The 19,006-nt window shown below is 42.1% G+C and overlaps 1 protein-coding gene across 1 annotated transcript in view; it reads left to right on the top strand.

The window, feature by feature from the left end:
• Positions 1–4,390: 4,390 nt before the first annotated feature.
• The window catches only part of tln2a (talin 2a), a 181,542-nt gene continuing 166,926 nt past the window's right edge, over positions 4,391–19,006 (top strand). The window contains exon 1 of the mRNA XM_084065302.1: positions 4,391–4,526. The gene's annotated coding sequence lies outside the window, so the exon portion shown is untranslated. The remainder of the gene's footprint in view (positions 4,527–19,006) is intronic.

Consider the following 19,006-nt stretch of genomic DNA (forward strand, 5'->3'; position numbering starts at 1 on the left):
ACATAGAAAATATGAAAACCTTTGTCCATATCGTCCAGCCCTACTTGGCATTTCGACCACTGGTATGGTCCTTCATGTTCTTCTGTTGGGGTGACAACAGCTTCTAGTGACCAAGTTTGTCATCTGAGCAGATACATTTGGAGGTAAAGATTTTGTTTGCTTCCTGTATATTTGTTCTAAATACAGGAGAATAACGTCGATTGATTTTATAATTATTGGGAATTATGTTAATTTTACTAGCAGATGGTTGTCTTGTTTTCTACCTGTAGGCTACCAATAAACTTGTCATAATTGGCATCTGAATCTGCACAGAGGGAATCACAGTTATCTTGCCTTTCATAGCTTATAAGGCCAGACCAATACAACTCCTTGCAACTGCCATTGCCATGGTTGCAAGTAGTTGCAATTAAGTAGTTGCATGTTGCAAGGAGTTGCAAGCAGTTGCATGTTGCAAGGAGTTGCAAGCAGTTGCATTGGTGTGGACTGGCCTCAAGGTAGTGTCCTAAATCTATTAACCCTGGTGTCCCTATTTTGGGCAAATTTCCCCAAAAAATCAAATTCTATAAAATGTTTCCAGAAATAGCTAAAATACACAAGCTCATAAGGTGTTGTGATGCAACACGGTTTGAGCTTGTAGATCTTCTATTTCGGTCTTGAATGGTTAAGCTTGGTCCATACTATGTGAATGTGAGCAGTGGCAAATGTGTGACATCCCCAGTAATTGATGGATTTCTGTAGCCAACTTGAATGGTGCAAAACCATACAATTTCAAGTATTGTCTCAAACATTTACATGTCAAGGACCCACAAATTGATTGTATTTGGCCACTGCCCCACATCTGAAAAGATTTTGTGCAGGAAGATTTTATAGTTGTTAAACATTTTCTGAATTATTCCAAATTGTTCACAATTTTTCAAGATCTTCCAGATGTTTTGAAAACAGCAACCCAACCTCAGAGCTTGTAGATTGGCTATTTTCGAACAGCGGAAGTATAAAATAGGAGTAAAGTGGGTTAACTTAGCTATACTCATTTTGCTGCAGATCCCCTGCTACCCCCTCAAGGACTCCTGGGGGCCCCCGGGACCCAATTTGAGAACCAGTTAATGGAGACTGATACAGTATGCTTGGCAATGCATTCACATTCAGGCTTGCTTTGCTGTTTTACCCCAACCCAGCATTTCCCCCATTAAATGTATGATTGCACTTTCTAGTAAAACAATTTGTCTTTTGTTGTTAATATTTAATTTATATTATCCATTATGTAATGGATAATGTATGTTTATGTATTTACTTTAACTACTTCCTGTAATTGGGGTATAACAATGTAAAAAACACTCAAAATCATGCTGATCTATGTAGCTAGTTGTATGAGATGCATTTAACCACAAGATGGCAGCATTTGTTTATTTCTATGTTCAGTGACAGCACTAGGCCATAAAATCACACCAAACAGACTTGCATCACTCTGGATAAAAATCTTAGATCTTGGATTAAACTCATTTGCAACTTCAATTCAGTAAACCTTTTATGTTAGTGCTGAGCCTACCTCATCAAAACAACCACAGCAGACATAATCATTAATCTCTGGTCAGTTTGAACCAAAAGGTTCATAATTTAACTTTAACAAAGAGAGTTAACGACCGTAGGAGTCCATTTGGTTGGGTCCATTTGTATTCTCTTCAGAGTTAAATGAACTCTTAGGATTTTACTGCTTATTGAAAGGACAACATTTTTTTCTAAAATACTAGCAAAGGAGGAAATCATTTGGGTCCTCTTTTAAAAAGGGAATGTAAGTGGGCCTGATATGAAGATTTCTTCCGCATTGAGTCTTATCTTGTCTTAAGAGTTATCTAGTCTTACGAGTTGTTAATAGTGGTCGTCAACGTGAGGTACAGGGACCCCCAGGGGTCCTTGCGGGGTTCCAGGGGATCCCCAGCTAAAATGTATACTTAAAGGTAGGGTAAGTGATTTTCTTTGGTTAAAATAAGTGTTAAATAACTCTATATTCTGATGGTACTCATTGCTATAGAGTGTTTCTTAGAAGTCTCCATGCCTCTCCAGCTCTTTATTTAACAGAAAATGCATTTTCAGGTCAGGAGACCAATCAGGATAGAGAACTCACACAGGATATACAGATTAAACAAATGAAATTGGATGAGATGACACAAAGAAATTAGCATACAAAATTGGATCTGGAACAGAGCATATAAAAATGTATCTGATAAATGGGTACTCTCTCCTGATTGGCTGACATTTTGTCACCTATACGGATTTTTTCCCCCCTGGTTATCAATGCCTGTTACTGAACAAACCCTCTATAGCAATGATTACCTACTATCAGAATATAGTCAAACTTTTTGTTTTAACCAAAACATATCACTTACCCTACCTTTAATGTTCCCCATTATTGTGTGCAAATAAAATGGAAAACATACAAGAATGTCTATTTTGATGAGTTTCACTGTACAATATAGGAATTCTGGACCAAATCTTGTCTATATAAATGTTCTTAGATTGGGTCCCAGAGATAAAAATATAGACCTTTATACTTATATAATATTCAATGGGGCTCCACGGCCTAATGCCTGGTCCTTAGATCTAAAAAGGTTGACAATCATGGGTTGATAACACCATGGAAAGATTGTAAAAAGAAGAAAGCCAAATCAACCAACTTTCAAGCAGATGAGTTTGGGTAGCTATGGTCTAGGTCTGGGATTCTCATCTAGGATTCTTATATGGACCCTGGGTCCAAAGAGAGTTAAATTGAAAGTTGTAACCAAATGGACCCTTACGAGTCCATTTGCACACTCTCAGAGTTACAGACCCATAATGGTCTGTAAGGGACCACCTGGCAGTCCCCGAACCCGACGTTGAGAACCACTGGTCTTAGCAGAGTGGACCCCAGGGGTCCCAAGGAAGGTGCACAGACATCAGTGACGGTCGCCAAGTGTTCACATCAGAATGTCTGGAATTTTGCAAAGATTGTGTCTGTGTGTGTGTGTTGGGGTGGGGGGGTCAGCTCACTGTATGGTCTCTAAGCTTCACATTTCTCCCAACTCTGCCCTGACAACAAGGACTAAAAGGATTCATTTTACAGGGACACCCTGCCTTTCCTTTTATATTTAACCTGACCACCCACCCACACCCACACCCACACCCACACGCTCAACGTCAAAAATAAACATTTAAACAAGCACCAGCTAATATCTCTTATTTGGTTCAAGGTTGACTGCAGACAGTTCCCACTCCTATAATTAAAGGAAAAGGGTGAGATATTAGACTCATGAGCTTTAGGTAGTACTACTTGTCTCCTTCTAAATCCTAAATATCCTAAATGACTAACACCACAGTCTAAATGTCTCAATGGAAGAGTAGGGAGACAACCTCCAACCACTGCACATGTAGTTATAGTATGTATGTACATATTCAGACTTTACAACTTTACTGTATCATACAGATTGGTTAAAATAACCTATTCTTTCAAATGTGTCCTGTGTTGTAGCTTTAAGGATTCTGGTAGAGGAGGAAAGCATGCAGGTCAAGATATTCTCACCACTGTGTGGACTACAAGCATAAAGATCAGATCAGATCAGACAGACAGACAGACAGACAGGCAGGCAGGCAGGCAGGCAGGTAGGCAGCACACACACACACACACACACACACACACACACACACACACACACACACACACACACACACACACACACACACACACACACACACACACACACACACACACACACACACACACACACACACACACACACACACACACACACACACACACACACACACACACACTCTGTCTGTCTGTCTGTCTGTCTGTCTGTCTGTCTGTCTGTCTGTCTGTCTGTCTGTCTGTCTGGTCTTCCTACTTGTAGTCCACTGTGGTGAGAATATCTTGACCTGCATGCTCTCCTCTTTTACCAGAATGCTTAAAGCTACAATACGGGACATATTTGAAAGAATAGGTTATTTTAACCAATCTGTATGGATATAGGATTTTTAATTTATTTCAATGGATTGATATTATTTTTCCAGTTATTTATTTATTCACTTATTTAGGCCTACCTATTTACTTATTTGTCTGTTTGTTTGTTTGTTTGTTTGTTTGTTTGTTTGTTTAATTTATCTATGTATTTACCTATTTATTCATTAATTCCTCCAGTTGTAGTCCTCGTGAATGCCATTATCCCTAATGGACTACAACTGGCACCGAGTCCATCAATTATGACGCAGTTCCTCTTTTCTCCTCTCGCAGGAGGATTATCCAGATCCACCCCCTCCCGATTCACACACACACGCGCGCACGCCACATACACGCGCCCTCTCACACACACAGTCACACACATACACAGCAGCACCTCCTCTGCGCTGTGTGTTTTTAGACCACTTGGAGATTGTCTTTAACCAGGAGGAGGAGGATATAATATAACTGTGGTGGTTGTGAGAAGCTGCATCTTCTAACGGGACTGGAGCGGTGGGATGATCCAGTGATCGGACCGGGACCCTGTAGGACCGGGGTAAGGAGGATCGCAGGTTCTATAATCCCGTTTATTATGATCACTATCAAACACACCAGCCTTTTTACATTTTATTTCAAGGACCCCCCGTTGTAGCCTAACTCTGAGAGCGTACAAATGGAACCAAATCCATTTGGAAGCTAATGGACCAATCTGTACACGCTAAGAGTTACAGATCCATTCGTAGCCCCCCTCAAGGAACCCTGAGGGTTAAAATATCGCCACTTGGATCCATGCTGGCTGCAACAAGCATGCATGTGTCCCACCAGGCTGTGGAATAAACTGTGTGTGTGTGTGTGTGTGTGTGTGTGTGTGTGTGTGTGTGTGAGTGTGTGAGAGAGAGAGAGAGATGACAGCAGCAGCAGGGGTGTTTTGAATGAACCATTATCACAGTTTTAAAAATAATTGTCAGTCGTTTTTTGCTCCAGCTGACTCTGGGCGACTTTAGTTTTTGTAAACGAACAGAAATGGCACAGTACGCGTGCACCACACACACACGCGCACATATGCGTGGGGTGCATTTATTAACTTGCCTTTTGAGGGTTTTTTATTTTTATTTGGACCGTGTGTGTGTGTGTGTGTGTGTGTTTGTGTGTGTGTGAGAGCGAGAGAGAGATGTAAGTCATTCTGCAGAGTTAAAGGGTGCTATGACTGTTGAGCATTTGAATGGTCTAAGACACGTAATAAATACCCGGTGTGTAGTAGAGGTGTGTGTACCCTACTGTGAGAAAGGGTCCAAATTGAACCCTGTTTTCTCCGCCATGGAAAGCCTCATTTATACCCCGTTGTACGTCGGTGTCGCTCGCCGAAAAGAAACAGACCTCCAACGCGTTGTTGGGCTTGGAGGTCTGTTTCTTTTCGGCGAGCGACTCTAAACAACAGTCTTCAACGGATTGAGTGCATGTGGTTTCTATTCACACGCACTACAGCTTATTATTATCGCTACCATTCAACGCATAATATAACACTAATGCAAAGGCTACATGTAACTAATATTATGTCTACATTGTAACTAATGCGTACATTCAGGGCTGTGCTTTGCTGTAGGCAACAATGTACCTACAATGCACGATACATTGTAGGTAAAAATACTGCTACATTGTAACTAAACTAATGGGTGCCTTTCTAAATGGCTACTCTGTATCAGTGCATGCTTGATGCCACACCCCTTCCATAGAAACCCTCACACTGGCTTCCATTTGTCTAATTAATTAATAACGGCCAGTGATTTGTTGCGTCTCTGACTGACACACATGAATTATGAATACTCTACTAGTCTATTCATTCATTTTCTCATGTTGAATTTATTTTTATTTCTTTCTAAGTCGAATTGACTTCAATAAATCAGAATTGAGTTCCGATATAATTCTTCAATGATTCACGCTTTATATTTACAAGCCAAGTTTGTGTCTGGGGAGAATTGATGGCAATATACCCTGCTCATTAATGAATGTGTGAGGATTAATCACAGGCAAATTAATTGTGGCAGGGGGTGTCTTGGATTAGGCCAAGCAGACAGGACTGCCGGTGATATAAAGTAGGGGTTTTCAAATGCCTTCATGTCAAGGACCTCCGGATTAATATGTATTTGGCCGAGGACACCCATCTGAAAATTTGCCCCCCCCCCCCCATACAAGATTGGTGTTGTTCAAATGTTTCAGATATTGTTTGAAAATAGCAGATCTACAAGCTCACAATACATCACATCGCAACATGTTGAGCTTGTGATGTATGGGTTAATGTGGTTAAATTGATTCCTGATGCGATATCAACTAATTTTGCTGGGGATCCCCGGGAACCCCCTCAAGGACCCCTGGGGGTCCCCGGACCCCACTTTGAGAACCACTGATATAAAATGAGATGAGGCAGAGATGAAGTGAGAGATGGGTGAAATGTTTGCTGTACAAGTGAGTTTTTGTTGTTGTTGTGTGGCAGTTTTATAGGTAAAAGTAAATTGTGGAGAAGCCCACCACCACACCACCCACCCCCTGTCCTGGCCTGACTGCTGAGGCCTTGGCTTGTCACCAAAAGATGCATGACTAATACTAGCCTATAGGCTGCAGGCTGCATACAGACAGAGACTGAGCACTTTGCTATGGCACCTAAATGATCATTGTTTGTAAAATGTAGTACGATATTGCATAGCCATCCTTTAAGGCCTTTCTAAGTAAACTCAGTCTTTGGGCAGAGTTATTTAAATCCAATCCAGTCTGTACATGAGGTTTGTTTTCTGACAGATCCTCATGCTTGCGTTGTTATCTTGCTGATTCACCTGTCTGGTAGTGCTGTTATGTAATCTCCCGTCTCACTTTAACCACTTGAGCCCTAGTCTCTCAAGCCAATTATTCCACAATCTCTGAATGCTACATAGTCTGTAACTACACCACCTGAAAGCCCAGAATGGAATGGGTTGGCCATTGCCCTATACGAAAATATATATTTTTTAATATCGTATAGATATTTTAGAATGTCCATTTCGTCTATGCAGCAACCTATACATCGTTGCCGTCGGGTAGAAACCTTGTATATCCATATTTCAAAATGTTGTTTTATTTGTGTAAATTAATACAAGAGTGTCGCACAAAAGTAGTGAAAATAGCAGATCTATAGATCTGCTATTTGCACTATTTTAATTTGAAATAAATAATAATAAAAAAGGAATGGTTTTGGACATACAAGGTTTCGACCCGACACCGTCACGCCAATGATATGCTTTGCCTAATTTGATTCACAGTTAGGACAAATGTGTGCGAATGCAGAGATGAAACGGAAGTGGGGGAGAGGCGGACATCCGCTTTACTCTCTTTGCATTTTCAGCGCGGTGTCGTTGCACAGACCGTTTTGTTGGAAGAAGCATTTGAAAATTGTGTGAGTCGACCGACTGTCTCCAGAGACTACTTGAGCCCTATAGCGTCCCTATTCTTGGGGATCATGGGTGGGTATTTGCTGAAAGTAGTCGATCTATAAGCTCAGCTCACAACGCACGTCACATTGCGATCTGTTATGAGCTCGAAGATCAGCCATTTTCGGCGAAGAGATTTTTTGGGGGAAAAAGAGCGCACCAAGTACAGAGCCAAATTGGGTCCGTTTTACTAAGTATAGAAGGTGTAAGTGCTGAACATTTGGCATGCAAGCTGTTGCCCACGGCAGCTCTGATAGTTTATTAAACCGTAGCTTGACTGAAACTAAACAACAAACCGAGAGCATTTTCCATCCTATCACCAAACAACAACGGTGACCTTTCTGGAAAAACGTGTTTATCCATCCATTATTATAATGGCCTAGAATTAACCGGTCTCTTCTCTCTCTCTCTTTCTCTCTCTCTCGCCTCTGTCTCTCTCTGTCTCTCAAGCTCTCTCTCTCTCTGTCTCTCAATCTCTCTCTCTCTCTCCCTCCATCTCTCCCTGTCTCACTATCGAAGCCACATGATTGGCAAACGTTGCTGTTTTACTATTTCAATTGTGCCGTTGTCCAATTATCAGTTAGATCAGACCGCATGGAGAGAGCAGCATTGTGACTTAACAATCAAGCTCTTTCACACAACACTGTCGTTTGATTCTCTGTAGTACTGTACAGTACGTTTGTTCCATGAATCACTCTCCAATAAGATGTTTGGTACATAATGAACTGTGAAGACATTTTGCCTTGGTGCTAGAAATGGAGGTCTGCTGCTCAGGAATTATGGTGCGCAATTTGGAGAACTATGGGAAATTAATTCTGGCAACATGGTTGCTCTTAGCACTGGGAAATATCAATATTGTAACCATTTTGTGATATGAGACTAGATATCGTCTGGGGTTTTGGATAATTTAATATCATAATATGCCATAAGTGTTGTCTTTTCCATGTTCAATCACTTAAGCCTTATTTATACTTCAATGTATTTATCTATTTTTAGAAAAAAAACGTCTCCAATCTTCAAGGTCACAACGGGTCGTGATGCGACGTGCTGTGAGCTTGTAGATTTGTTATTTTAGCTATTGAGGTATTTGATCAAAAATATTGTGATTTGATTTCCATATCGCCCAGCCCCAGTTGCACATTCTGTCAATTTGATTGCCATTTGCGTTGGCCTATAATAGTCTGTTCTTTTTCTAGTGACATGATGTTTGATGTTGCATATGGAGCTGCAGGAGCGCTCCCGTAGGGGAGGGGCTTTGAGCGGCCATGTGTTTATTGCTCATAAAGACCTTGGAGGTCAACCGCATTCGGTCATGTAGGAGTTAATCACCAGAAGCACTGGGCTAATGTATCGATCTGGACCCTTTGTTCTACATGAAAAAAGCCATGTGCTGTCACCAGTGGCTACAGGGAGAGGAAGTAATGAGCGAACCCCTACTGTCAGCATGGTTGCAGAGAGGCCCGTGTGTTATAAACAGAGTGGACCATGGGAAGGAAGCCAGCAGCGCTGTGGCTTGTCTTCTAGGGCTGGGTGATATCACTTCAAATCAATATCACCATTATTTCAGAACTTAAAAAAAAAAATAAAGAGGTGAAAATACCTACAAGCTCACAATGCATCACGTTGCGAGCTTCTTCAAGCTCACAATGCATCACGTTGTGAGCTTGTAGATTGGCTATTTTTGCATGCCAGAATTGTACAACGTATAAGTGGTTATTGGTTAATCAGACTAATTGATTCAGTCGATTGGGGCGGTCATAGCTGAAAGAGTAGAGCAGCCGGCTGGGAAGCAGAAGGTCCCAGATTCAATTCCCCGTCCCAGCAACACTTAACCCCTAACTGCTCCCCCCCTGCACTCAAGTCTGACCACTTGGGCAGCAATCAGTATAATTATAATAATTATTATTTTTATAATAATAATAATAAATAGTTATTATTTGTATTATTATTATTATTATTATTATCCTACTATATAATAAAGATACCTTTGTCAGTCAGTCAGTCAGAACCTGTCTGTTCCGCATGGTTCTCCTCAGTGGTTTGAGCAATTGATCTGAACTTGCACACAGGCATTGATCATTAGCATATGCAGTGCACACAACCACGACCCCTGATTTTCACTTCCCAAAATGTAAGCTGTTTATTAGCGTTTCTGTGTAAACAGTAACGCCGGAGAATTGGAGTACGGGCTATGGGATCTGTCGTCATGGTTACAGCCCTGCAGCCTTTGGGATCGTAGCCGCTGGCCAGACACTGCCACACAGAGAACGCCACAACACACACACGCTGCAAACTTATAAAGGACTTTTATTTACGCCCCGTGTCCAGAGAGGGAGAGAGAGCACATTCCTGGGTATAGACTAGTTATTATTGATTATAAATAATCTATTACAATTTGTTTCTGTGTCGATTTGTTTACATAAGAAAAAAGTAATATACGCCTATCAAATATTCAATTAACCTACATGAGAAAGATTAAGTCTGTTAGAGGTTCTAAATTTCCGTTTCAATATATCATTTTCGGTAAATTGCCCAGCCCTACTGTGTAGTACTCCTGTCCTCCCTAGGCTCCATCCCTAACCAGCCAGGCAGGGACTGTATCTTCTCTACGGCAGCCAGACAGCCCAGTCTGAAGAGAGAGAGTCACTGCAGTGCTGGTGCTTGTTGCTGCTAATTTTCGACATGTGTGATGATTTGTCTTCTCCCTGGCGTGTGTTACTGTTGTTCCAGTTGGAAGCATCATGCTGGGATGCAGGTGAACACACAGTGGGGTGTGATGATAGGCAGCATGATATGGGATGCAGGTGAAGACACAGTGGGGTGTGATGATAGGCTGCATGATATGGGATGCAGGTGAACACACAGTGGGGTGTGATGATAGGCTGCATGATATGGGATGCAGGTGAAGACACAGTGGGGTGTGAACTGTGAATGATGATAGCAACGCGATGTGTTTGTGTCCAGAGCACAACTTGGATAAACAGCAAGTTGATAAAAGATCATCTCTGCTGTCTGGCAGGCAGCGAGCCTCCACCATATTGGTTGCAGTTGTTTTGAAACTGTTGTCTGTTACAGCAGCCTGGCGAAGACAAATTCTTGATGTACTTTTACAGTGTCTCTTTATTTCTTTCAAGGATTATTTTCATACAACGAAGGCTAAGGTCCACACAGAAAAATAATGCTTCTTAAAGGTTTTTTTCAAAGGCTATATGGTTCCATGAAGAACCACCACCTTCTAAGGAACTATTTCATTTAGTAAATTGTTAATTATTACATTTTTATTGTCAAATTTCTTTGAGGAACACCCCCCCCCCCCAAAAGCTATCTTTATTAGTTCAAGTTCAATTTTCAAAGGCAAATTGGAACAGTCAGACATTTTATCTTTTTTCCCCCTTGTTGTTTTTTATGCTCCTTTCCCCCATAAATTATAGATATATAAACTTGTAATCCTTCCAGTCTATAACTTTCAATGATAGTTGTAGTTATTGATAAATCAACTTTGGAATGTTCAGCCTGAAAAGACTGCTCTTTGTATGATTGCAGGCATTAGACACTATTTTACAGATGTTGATTAAATCAACTAAATACATTTATTGACAAATTGCTCCTGACTACATCAATTCTACTCCAAAGCTTCCACCATTGTGACCCCCTCCTCCTACCCTGCAGTATTTCACTCCGCATTCTGGTTCGATTCCATCATCCATGTCCAATGTATACCACTGCCTCACACAAGTTTCTATTTTCAGCAGATCCCTAGTGAAAAGCAGCACTTGTCAGAAGTTTTGATAACTTTATAAAACTGGTTTATAGGTCAGGAAGATCACGGTCTGCATCACAAATCATCTGTTTCAAATGTGATTTCAGCATTTAGAAAAACACTGACACAGACCTGAATCTCAGATGAAGTGGGGAAAAACTGCATGCATTTATGCATAGTAACAAGTAAGACGCGCGAACGCTGGAAGCGAACGCAGCTCGAAAATATTGTGTATTTACGGACTCTGTGTGTGTGTGTGTGTGTTTGTGTTTTGACTGTAGCTGCACTCTGGTGCCCTCTGTCGGCCGCACCCAGGCAGTGCACTGCACACAGACAGACACACACACAAGCCGAGCAGACTTTCATAGTAAGCTCCTTCCGCGCGCCTCCTTCCGCGTTCGCAATAATGCATGGTCCCGATCCAACTCCACTGAAAGCTACTGGTAGACCCAACTGGATCCACCACAAGCAGATGGCATAATGGAATGTAAACTTCACTTCACTAAACACCACACTGTTAAATAACTGCTAAGACCCTCTTTGGATTTTTGTCCTACATTTGACATATTGTCACTGTTAGGCAGAAACCTTGTATCTCTATATTTGCCAGGCCGAAGGCGTGGCCGAGGCTATGTTTTGCACCCTGTCCGTCCATCCGTGTGTGTGTGTCCGTCTGTCCGTCCGCCTGCGAGCAGCTAATCTCTGGCACCGTTGGCCCAATCGCAGCGAAACTGTGCAGTGCACACACTCCTTGGATGCCAGAGCAGAACCTCTGCCCCGAATGTTTCAGATCGGCCTGTTATAGCGCCACCAGGAGGCCGATTTTTGAAAAACATTTCTTTTGATATTACTCTTACTACTTACTTACTACAGATTTTGTCCAAACATCACGCAAATCGGTACACAGTATCTCTATAGTCATGTGATCAAGACGGATCTGTCCAATTTTTTGTATTCATGATCAGTAGAGATCATTAGAGTGGGCTGCTTTGCTATTTTAAAATGTCTCAAAACATAATGTACTAGGCTTGGTGGTTAATTGGTACAATAGGTGAGGAGTGAGGCAGTGAGAGGGAGACAAGAGACTCAAAACATCAGCTTTTACAGAAAGATCAAAGAGAAACAAATACCTAATTATCGTTTTATACAAAAATCTAATCAATTATGCATAACTGCTTCGCAGAGAAACATTTGTCATAATTGATGTTTTTCATTAACATAGACACCAGTACATTATGGTCTGTTATGTTGTCTCGTTGCTAGGTGATTGAGTGTGTATGGTAATTGACGTGCTGTAGCCTGCGTCTTAATGGTGTTTAGTTAAAACATAAACTGTTGGAGAGGCAGCGCAGTCCCTGAGTACGTGTATGGTGGATGAACCACTGGCACAGGAATGTGTTCAACATAGTAGAGGTGTCAGCGCTTTTCTATACTGACCTGGCAACTTAACCCATTAAGACCGGGAACGCATCTGTGTCATTTTAGATTTCTTTGGCTATTAAAAAATAGCATATACTGTATACAAGCTCGTAGCTTGTAGATCTGCTTTTTTTTTTATCGTGAAAATGTGTGTACATCTTTGAATATATATATTTTTAAGGCAAACATTTGTAACTCAAATCTTTGCTTCTGGGGGTCCCTGGAACAAAATATTTTGAGATGGGGGTCCGCGGCCGAATACATATCATTTTGGGGTCCCTGACATGAAAAAGTTTGAGAACCACTGATGTAGCAACATAGTTTTTTTTTCAAAAAACTGTTAGGATTTAGAAGACATTTTGTAGAATCGGCCTCTTAATGGGTTAAAAGATAAAACATAGAACGACGCAAGTATTTCTTTGATAGATGCCACTTATACCATGAAGATATGTGTTGGTTACGTGTTTGTTCATGCTTCGTTATTGGCTTCACCTAGGCCGGCCGGCTGGCCAAAGACTATGTTTTGGGTAGGCTACCCGGCCAGGCAGAGGAGACCTGTGCTCCCCGAGGAGTTTAGATTTGTTTTTGGTTGAACACAAAATGTTAAGAATGTTATCTAGACTATGATGGCATGTTGTTTGGACCGATGCTAGGTTTGATGTTTACCTGCTATCCTAGTTTCTTTGAACTTTCTTTGCACTCTATTTACATGACCATTCACCCTGTTGTTTGTTGACTAGGGTTCATGATGTCACTTTCTCTGATCTCACACGTGTAAGTCGCTCTGGATACTAGTAGCGTCTGCTAAATGCCTACATAGTCAATTATGGCTTCCTTTTTTTCTAATAAAGCCTGTGCTTGTACATCATCAAGGCTTTTAAAACGCATGTAGAAAAATGGCAACGTGCCACGAAATGTGATTTGAGGACAAGAGAGGCAAATATAGTGGAGCACCGGCAGTGCTCCACTACCGCGCTAGTGTGGTGGGGAGGGATTACCTCCGTCTGCAGCTCTGTGCTGTCGGGGCAGAAGCCTAGTATCTCCATATTTTAACTTTTTATGTTTTCGTTTGTAAATGAATGCCCTACTTCATCATACAAGAGTGTCACACAAAAGTAGTGAAAATAGCCGATCTACAAGCCTTTATTTTATTTGTTTAAATAGTAATAAAAAAGGAACGGTTTTGGACATGCAAGGTTTCCTCCCGATACTGACAATAATCAACCTGACATATACACACACTGCAGGGTTCAAATATAACCAACCTGACATCTACACACACTGCATGGTTCAAATAAAACCAACCTGCCATAACACACTGCATGGGTTCACTAAATGGACCGAAACAGAAATATCTCTTTAAGTGGCTGTTAATGTACCACTGTTACATAATGGCACTGTCAGTGTGTGTGTGTGTGCCCACCACTCTTGGCCTAAACTTACATCTTTTGAAAAAGAGAAAGCAGAAATCCACCCGCGAGGCCATATGTGATGTTGTTGTTGCTGCTGATGCAGTTTGAATAGTGCTATATAAGGGAAAAGCATTCTTTGTTTATTAGTGATGGAAGACTGCATGGGCTGGCAGCCAGCTCTCTCTCTCTCTCTATCTCGCTCAGCAGTGGAAACGGGGGCGTGCGAAGAGATGGATGAAAGACTGTTTCCTAACGGTGTGCTCCCCCCCTCTGTCTCAACCTGTAAACATTTCTATTGTTTACAGCAGTGGGGTCCTTGAAGGGATTCCAGGGGGTCCAAATCAGTTGATACAGCATCAAAATCAGTTGAACCACTTTAAGCCTATATACATCCGCAATTTTCAAATAGCCGATCTACAAGCTCACAGCGCATTGTAGATCTGCTATTTTCAAAACATCTTGAAAAAAACAACAACAAAAAAACAAAAATATTGTATGCGGGCCTCTGGCACAAAATCCGCAGGCAAAATCGTAGTAATTCGGGGGTCCTTGACCTGAAAAAGTTTGAGAACCCCTGCCAAAGTGTGCTCTCCCCTCCCTCCACCTGTAAATGTTTTTATCTCTCTCTGTCAGAGCAGTGTCATTCGTAGCAGCTGGATTACGTTACACGTGGAAAGCTTAACGTTTAATCAAATGGCTGAAAATAGCTTTTTTATTGGTGTGACGTGCTATGGGGCAGTGCAGCTGGCTAAAAGGATACGCTGGTTTAACATAAGATGCCTCCCAATTATTTTCCCCATGACCAAAGTTGAGCCAAGGTTGCATTTGTAACTCTGAGAGTGTACAAATGTAACCAAATGGGACCCGCAATCCAATTTACACCCATAGTTAAATTAACACTCTGGATTTGACTGTGTGTCTATGAGCAGCATGGATGAGACTCGGGAGAGAGTCCAGTCAGGTCAGGGTCTAGTTTGTTCCCACAGTACAGGGAAGATCTTGTCTGCCTGGGGCAACTTAGAGCTTCAGAAAGATAGCAAAAAATAGAGAGACAGTAAATGTAAACAGTATATTTTATTATTTATCTATTTTGCTTTGATTTATCTATTTTGATTTAGCTAAAAAAGCTTGAAATTGTTTTTATAATTTCTGATTACTTGGAAAACACCTTCTACTGTTTGATGTCAAGCGTTTGTAAAAGTCCTTACACTGTATTCTGGGTGATATGACTTCAAATGAATATCCAGATTATTTCAATTACGCCTCAATTACGATTAATTGAGGCAAAAAATAGCAGATCTGCAAGCTCACAACGCGTTGCATTGCGAGGCGGCATGAGCTTGTAGATTGGCTATTTTCACTATTCTTGCACAGAATGCACACCACCATTTCCGGTTAATTGCCCAGCCCTATTCAACTGTATCATACAGTGTGTTGTGCTCGTGTGCAGCATATGTCCCTGGAGCCCAGAGGGGACATTACGTGTCACGTATGTCCCCTCTGGCCCGGTGGGGCACATTAACCGTGAATACACTTGTCTCAAACGGTGGCGACGAGCTCACTTTTCATTGGAATTAAACGAGACCATCTGGCTGTGGAAAATCCACTACATTAAGCCATTAACAAGGCTTAGAGTTTTATTGGATGGCCGCTCGTTCCTTTGGGTGGCGGCTCGTCTTGGCAGAGGCCGGAATAGTGGGAGTCGGTGCTTAAAACATTTTTATTAGTTAACAATGCTCTGACCGAGTTGCCAGTGTTGTTTTTATGATCGGCTATTTTGCTGTTAGGTTGTGGAGGGGAATGATTGGATCTTTGCACTCTGATGATGATAGCCTCTCCTACTGTATTTGTGAGTGTGGTCCTTACTCCCTTCTGCTGCACTATAAAACCTTTTTAGCTCAAGACCCAAAAGACACATTTGTTGTCTCCCAGGACCCAAACGTACAGAAGCCCTATGAATGTACGACTGAATGTACAATTTACAATTTAAAAATTGGGCATTTAGCAGACGCTCTTAATCCAGAGCGATTTTGCATTAAGCATTGTGAATGCATTGTGAATGAACCACTTAAGCCCTATATCAATAATGGTGAAAATAGCAGATCTACAAGCTCATAATGCGTTGCAATGCTTTGTAAGCTATTTTTGCAAAAGCAAAACCTTTTTATTTTTTAATGAAAATATTTGATTTCGCCACCTCACCCCACCCCCCCCCCCAACCCCCACGTCCGCAACCCAAACATGGGTCACAACCTATGCTTCATAAACAGGTTCTAAACTGGTTAAAATCTCTTCTAGTCAGCTTGGTCAGTTTTAGGTCTTTCTCCTGGACTGCAGTGTTCTGCAACGCTAATGAAAAGCATGGGGCTTTTTATGCTGCAAAGCTATGCTTATTCTCTGCGGGCTATACTGCTTGCAAAAAGTCTGCTGCAGGCTCCTGTCGCCAGTTTGAATTTAATTGTGATAATCCAATATCAGTGTTTTTCTGCTGTGGCTAATTGAAATGAAGTGGCACAACAATCCGCAGAGCTTTAAGTTGCTTGTGTTTTGGTGCTGACATTATCTGTGGGCCGCTTGTTCTGGGACTGGCAGCTGGACAAACGGTGCATTGTCGGCTCCTTCTCTTAAGATGGTCCCGGGCATTCTCTCTCTTTTTTAGACCGGGGGGGGGGAAGAATGCCAGCCTTGTCCTGACTAGGGTTACTTATCCCCCCACCCCTCCAGCGCTGAGTGCTCCCTCGGGGCAGTGACTCCAACCTTTACAAGTGACTGATGTCCCTCAGTGTAATTTCCTAGGTCTCAGTTTGTCACTCTTTGCCATTTAACTCAGGTGCTCTCCGTTGCGGCTACAAGGTTAGCCATGTCTTTGATGCAGTTTGGTGGGAAATCTCCCTCTCTCTCTGTGTCTCTGTCTGTCTCTATCTCTCTTTCTCTCTCTCTCTGTACTTCAGCTATCTCTCGTCTCACCTGAGCTTTGGTTACACGTAGGTACAGATGTGAATAAACAACATTATGCCACCTGACTGTTGGTTTGGATTGACAACTTCAATTTGGTGGATTTGCAATAATCGATTTATTCACGTTCCCATCGGCCCTTCACTGTCATAAAGCTGTGGAGAGCAGGTAAACACAGCTTAGAGCAACCATGCCAGCCATGTGTACGTAGCGCTGCACTGCCTTACATTCCAGACAGAGCTGTATTTGACCCAACATCTGCATTTAGAATAGTTTGGTTTTACGTTAAGCCGACAGATATTCCTGATAGGAGTAGAGTAAGATGTATGTATGCAATGCATACATACATGGGGATCTACAAGCTAGGGTTTGGTTAAACTGATTTTGGTGCTTGCTGCGGACCCTCTGGAAACTCCTCAAGGACCCCACTTTGAAAACTACTGCCTGACAGTGAGAGGTTGTTTGTCCCTCCCAGCGTGGTGGTGATATTCCTGCTGAAAGATAAGCCACCCTGGAAATCAGTCCTTGTCTGCTGACCTGGCATGAAACGGTAGCAACCAGGCAGACCCCCCCCCGCCCCAATACATCCCCAAATCCACTCTACCAGTGCCTCTATGCTTTCCCTCTCGCTCTCTTTCACTTTCTCTCTAATGCTTAATTTATTAAACTTGGTTGCATGCTGGGGTCGTGGGCTGAAAATAGCCGATCTACAAGCTCACAGCATGCTGCAGGCTCAACCGCCGTGCTGTGTTCGCTCACACTAGAGGCTACAAGTACACAAGTCATGACGCAGGTGGCTTCTGTGGGCCATAACATAAACAGGTGAAGAGTGGCATCCCGACCCTAGGCATTGTGTGGGTGCAGCGAGGTGCCTCTTCGTTGCACCCTTGCCATTTAGCATTTCGTCACATACGTCAGGGTATGTCTTTAAAATGTCCTCCTTGGAGGAGGCATCTCACGCAGAATTCTAAAGATAAAAGCAAGAAGCTGTCTCATCGTGTGGATTGTTTTTGCTCGTTGATGAAATTTGGCACACAGCAGTTTTGTTTCAGCAGAATATGCAATTAAGTCTTAAGCTGTTGAACACTGATAAAATCTTCAAAGTGTGTAAAAAAGTGCCAAAATGTCATGTCTACTGAGAACACATCACACACACACACACACACACACACACACACACACACACACACACACACACACACACACACACACACACACACACACACACACACACACACACACACAGTTTTCCTATTAAAAGTTTGTGGATTGCATCAAGTGGATTTAAAATACCAATATTGGTCATTGATCCCACAACACTATCTGAATGCTTCTCTGTTGTTCAAGTCTGTCGAGAGTCAAGACTAAGCTTGTGGTGATATTCGATAATATCGAATTGCAACTTGCAACTTCTTCAACCTGAGCTTGTACTAGAACAGCATTTGCAGCAACAATCTATCCTTATGGGAGAACCAGGAATAGCAGCCTGGGGCTGTGGCAAGGCCAGGGAGGAGTGGGGTGGGGTGGGGTCCATTCCCAGAACACACACCCACCCATCCACTCACTCACTCAACAAGTCAACAATGCAAGTCTCCGTCCCCTGGTGACACATCCTGGGGAATACCGAGACAGGGTTATGTTCACCATCCCAAACGTCACAGGGTAGAAAATAATTTCTGACGAGTGATGCAAATGTTGAAATCGTGTCAACAGATAACGGAGACCCTGAGTAATGAGGAGAACATTTGTTCATTGAGATTTGAGGTCTAGATACAGTTACAACCAACTGCAGACGGGGAATTGGTCCACCACGTGCTTCAAGACTGTAGATGAACGAACCTGGAATAATTGCTTTTATCTTTAAGATAAGATAAAATATTGATGTAATCTCGTAATTTGTCAGACAACTAGGTCTTCATGTTGCAGAATTACGTTTCATTGGATGGAATTTGGTTCCACACGTAACCTCAGCAATCCCATTCTGATTCAGTAAACCACTTTAGTTCTTTACATTGCCTGCTTAAGGTTCTTG

Source organism: Gymnoscopelus microlampas (assembly GCF_963454915.1).
Source record: "Gymnoscopelus microlampas genome assembly, chromosome: 1".
NCBI classification, from domain to species: Eukaryota; Metazoa; Chordata; class Actinopteri; order Myctophiformes; family Myctophidae; genus Gymnoscopelus; species Gymnoscopelus microlampas.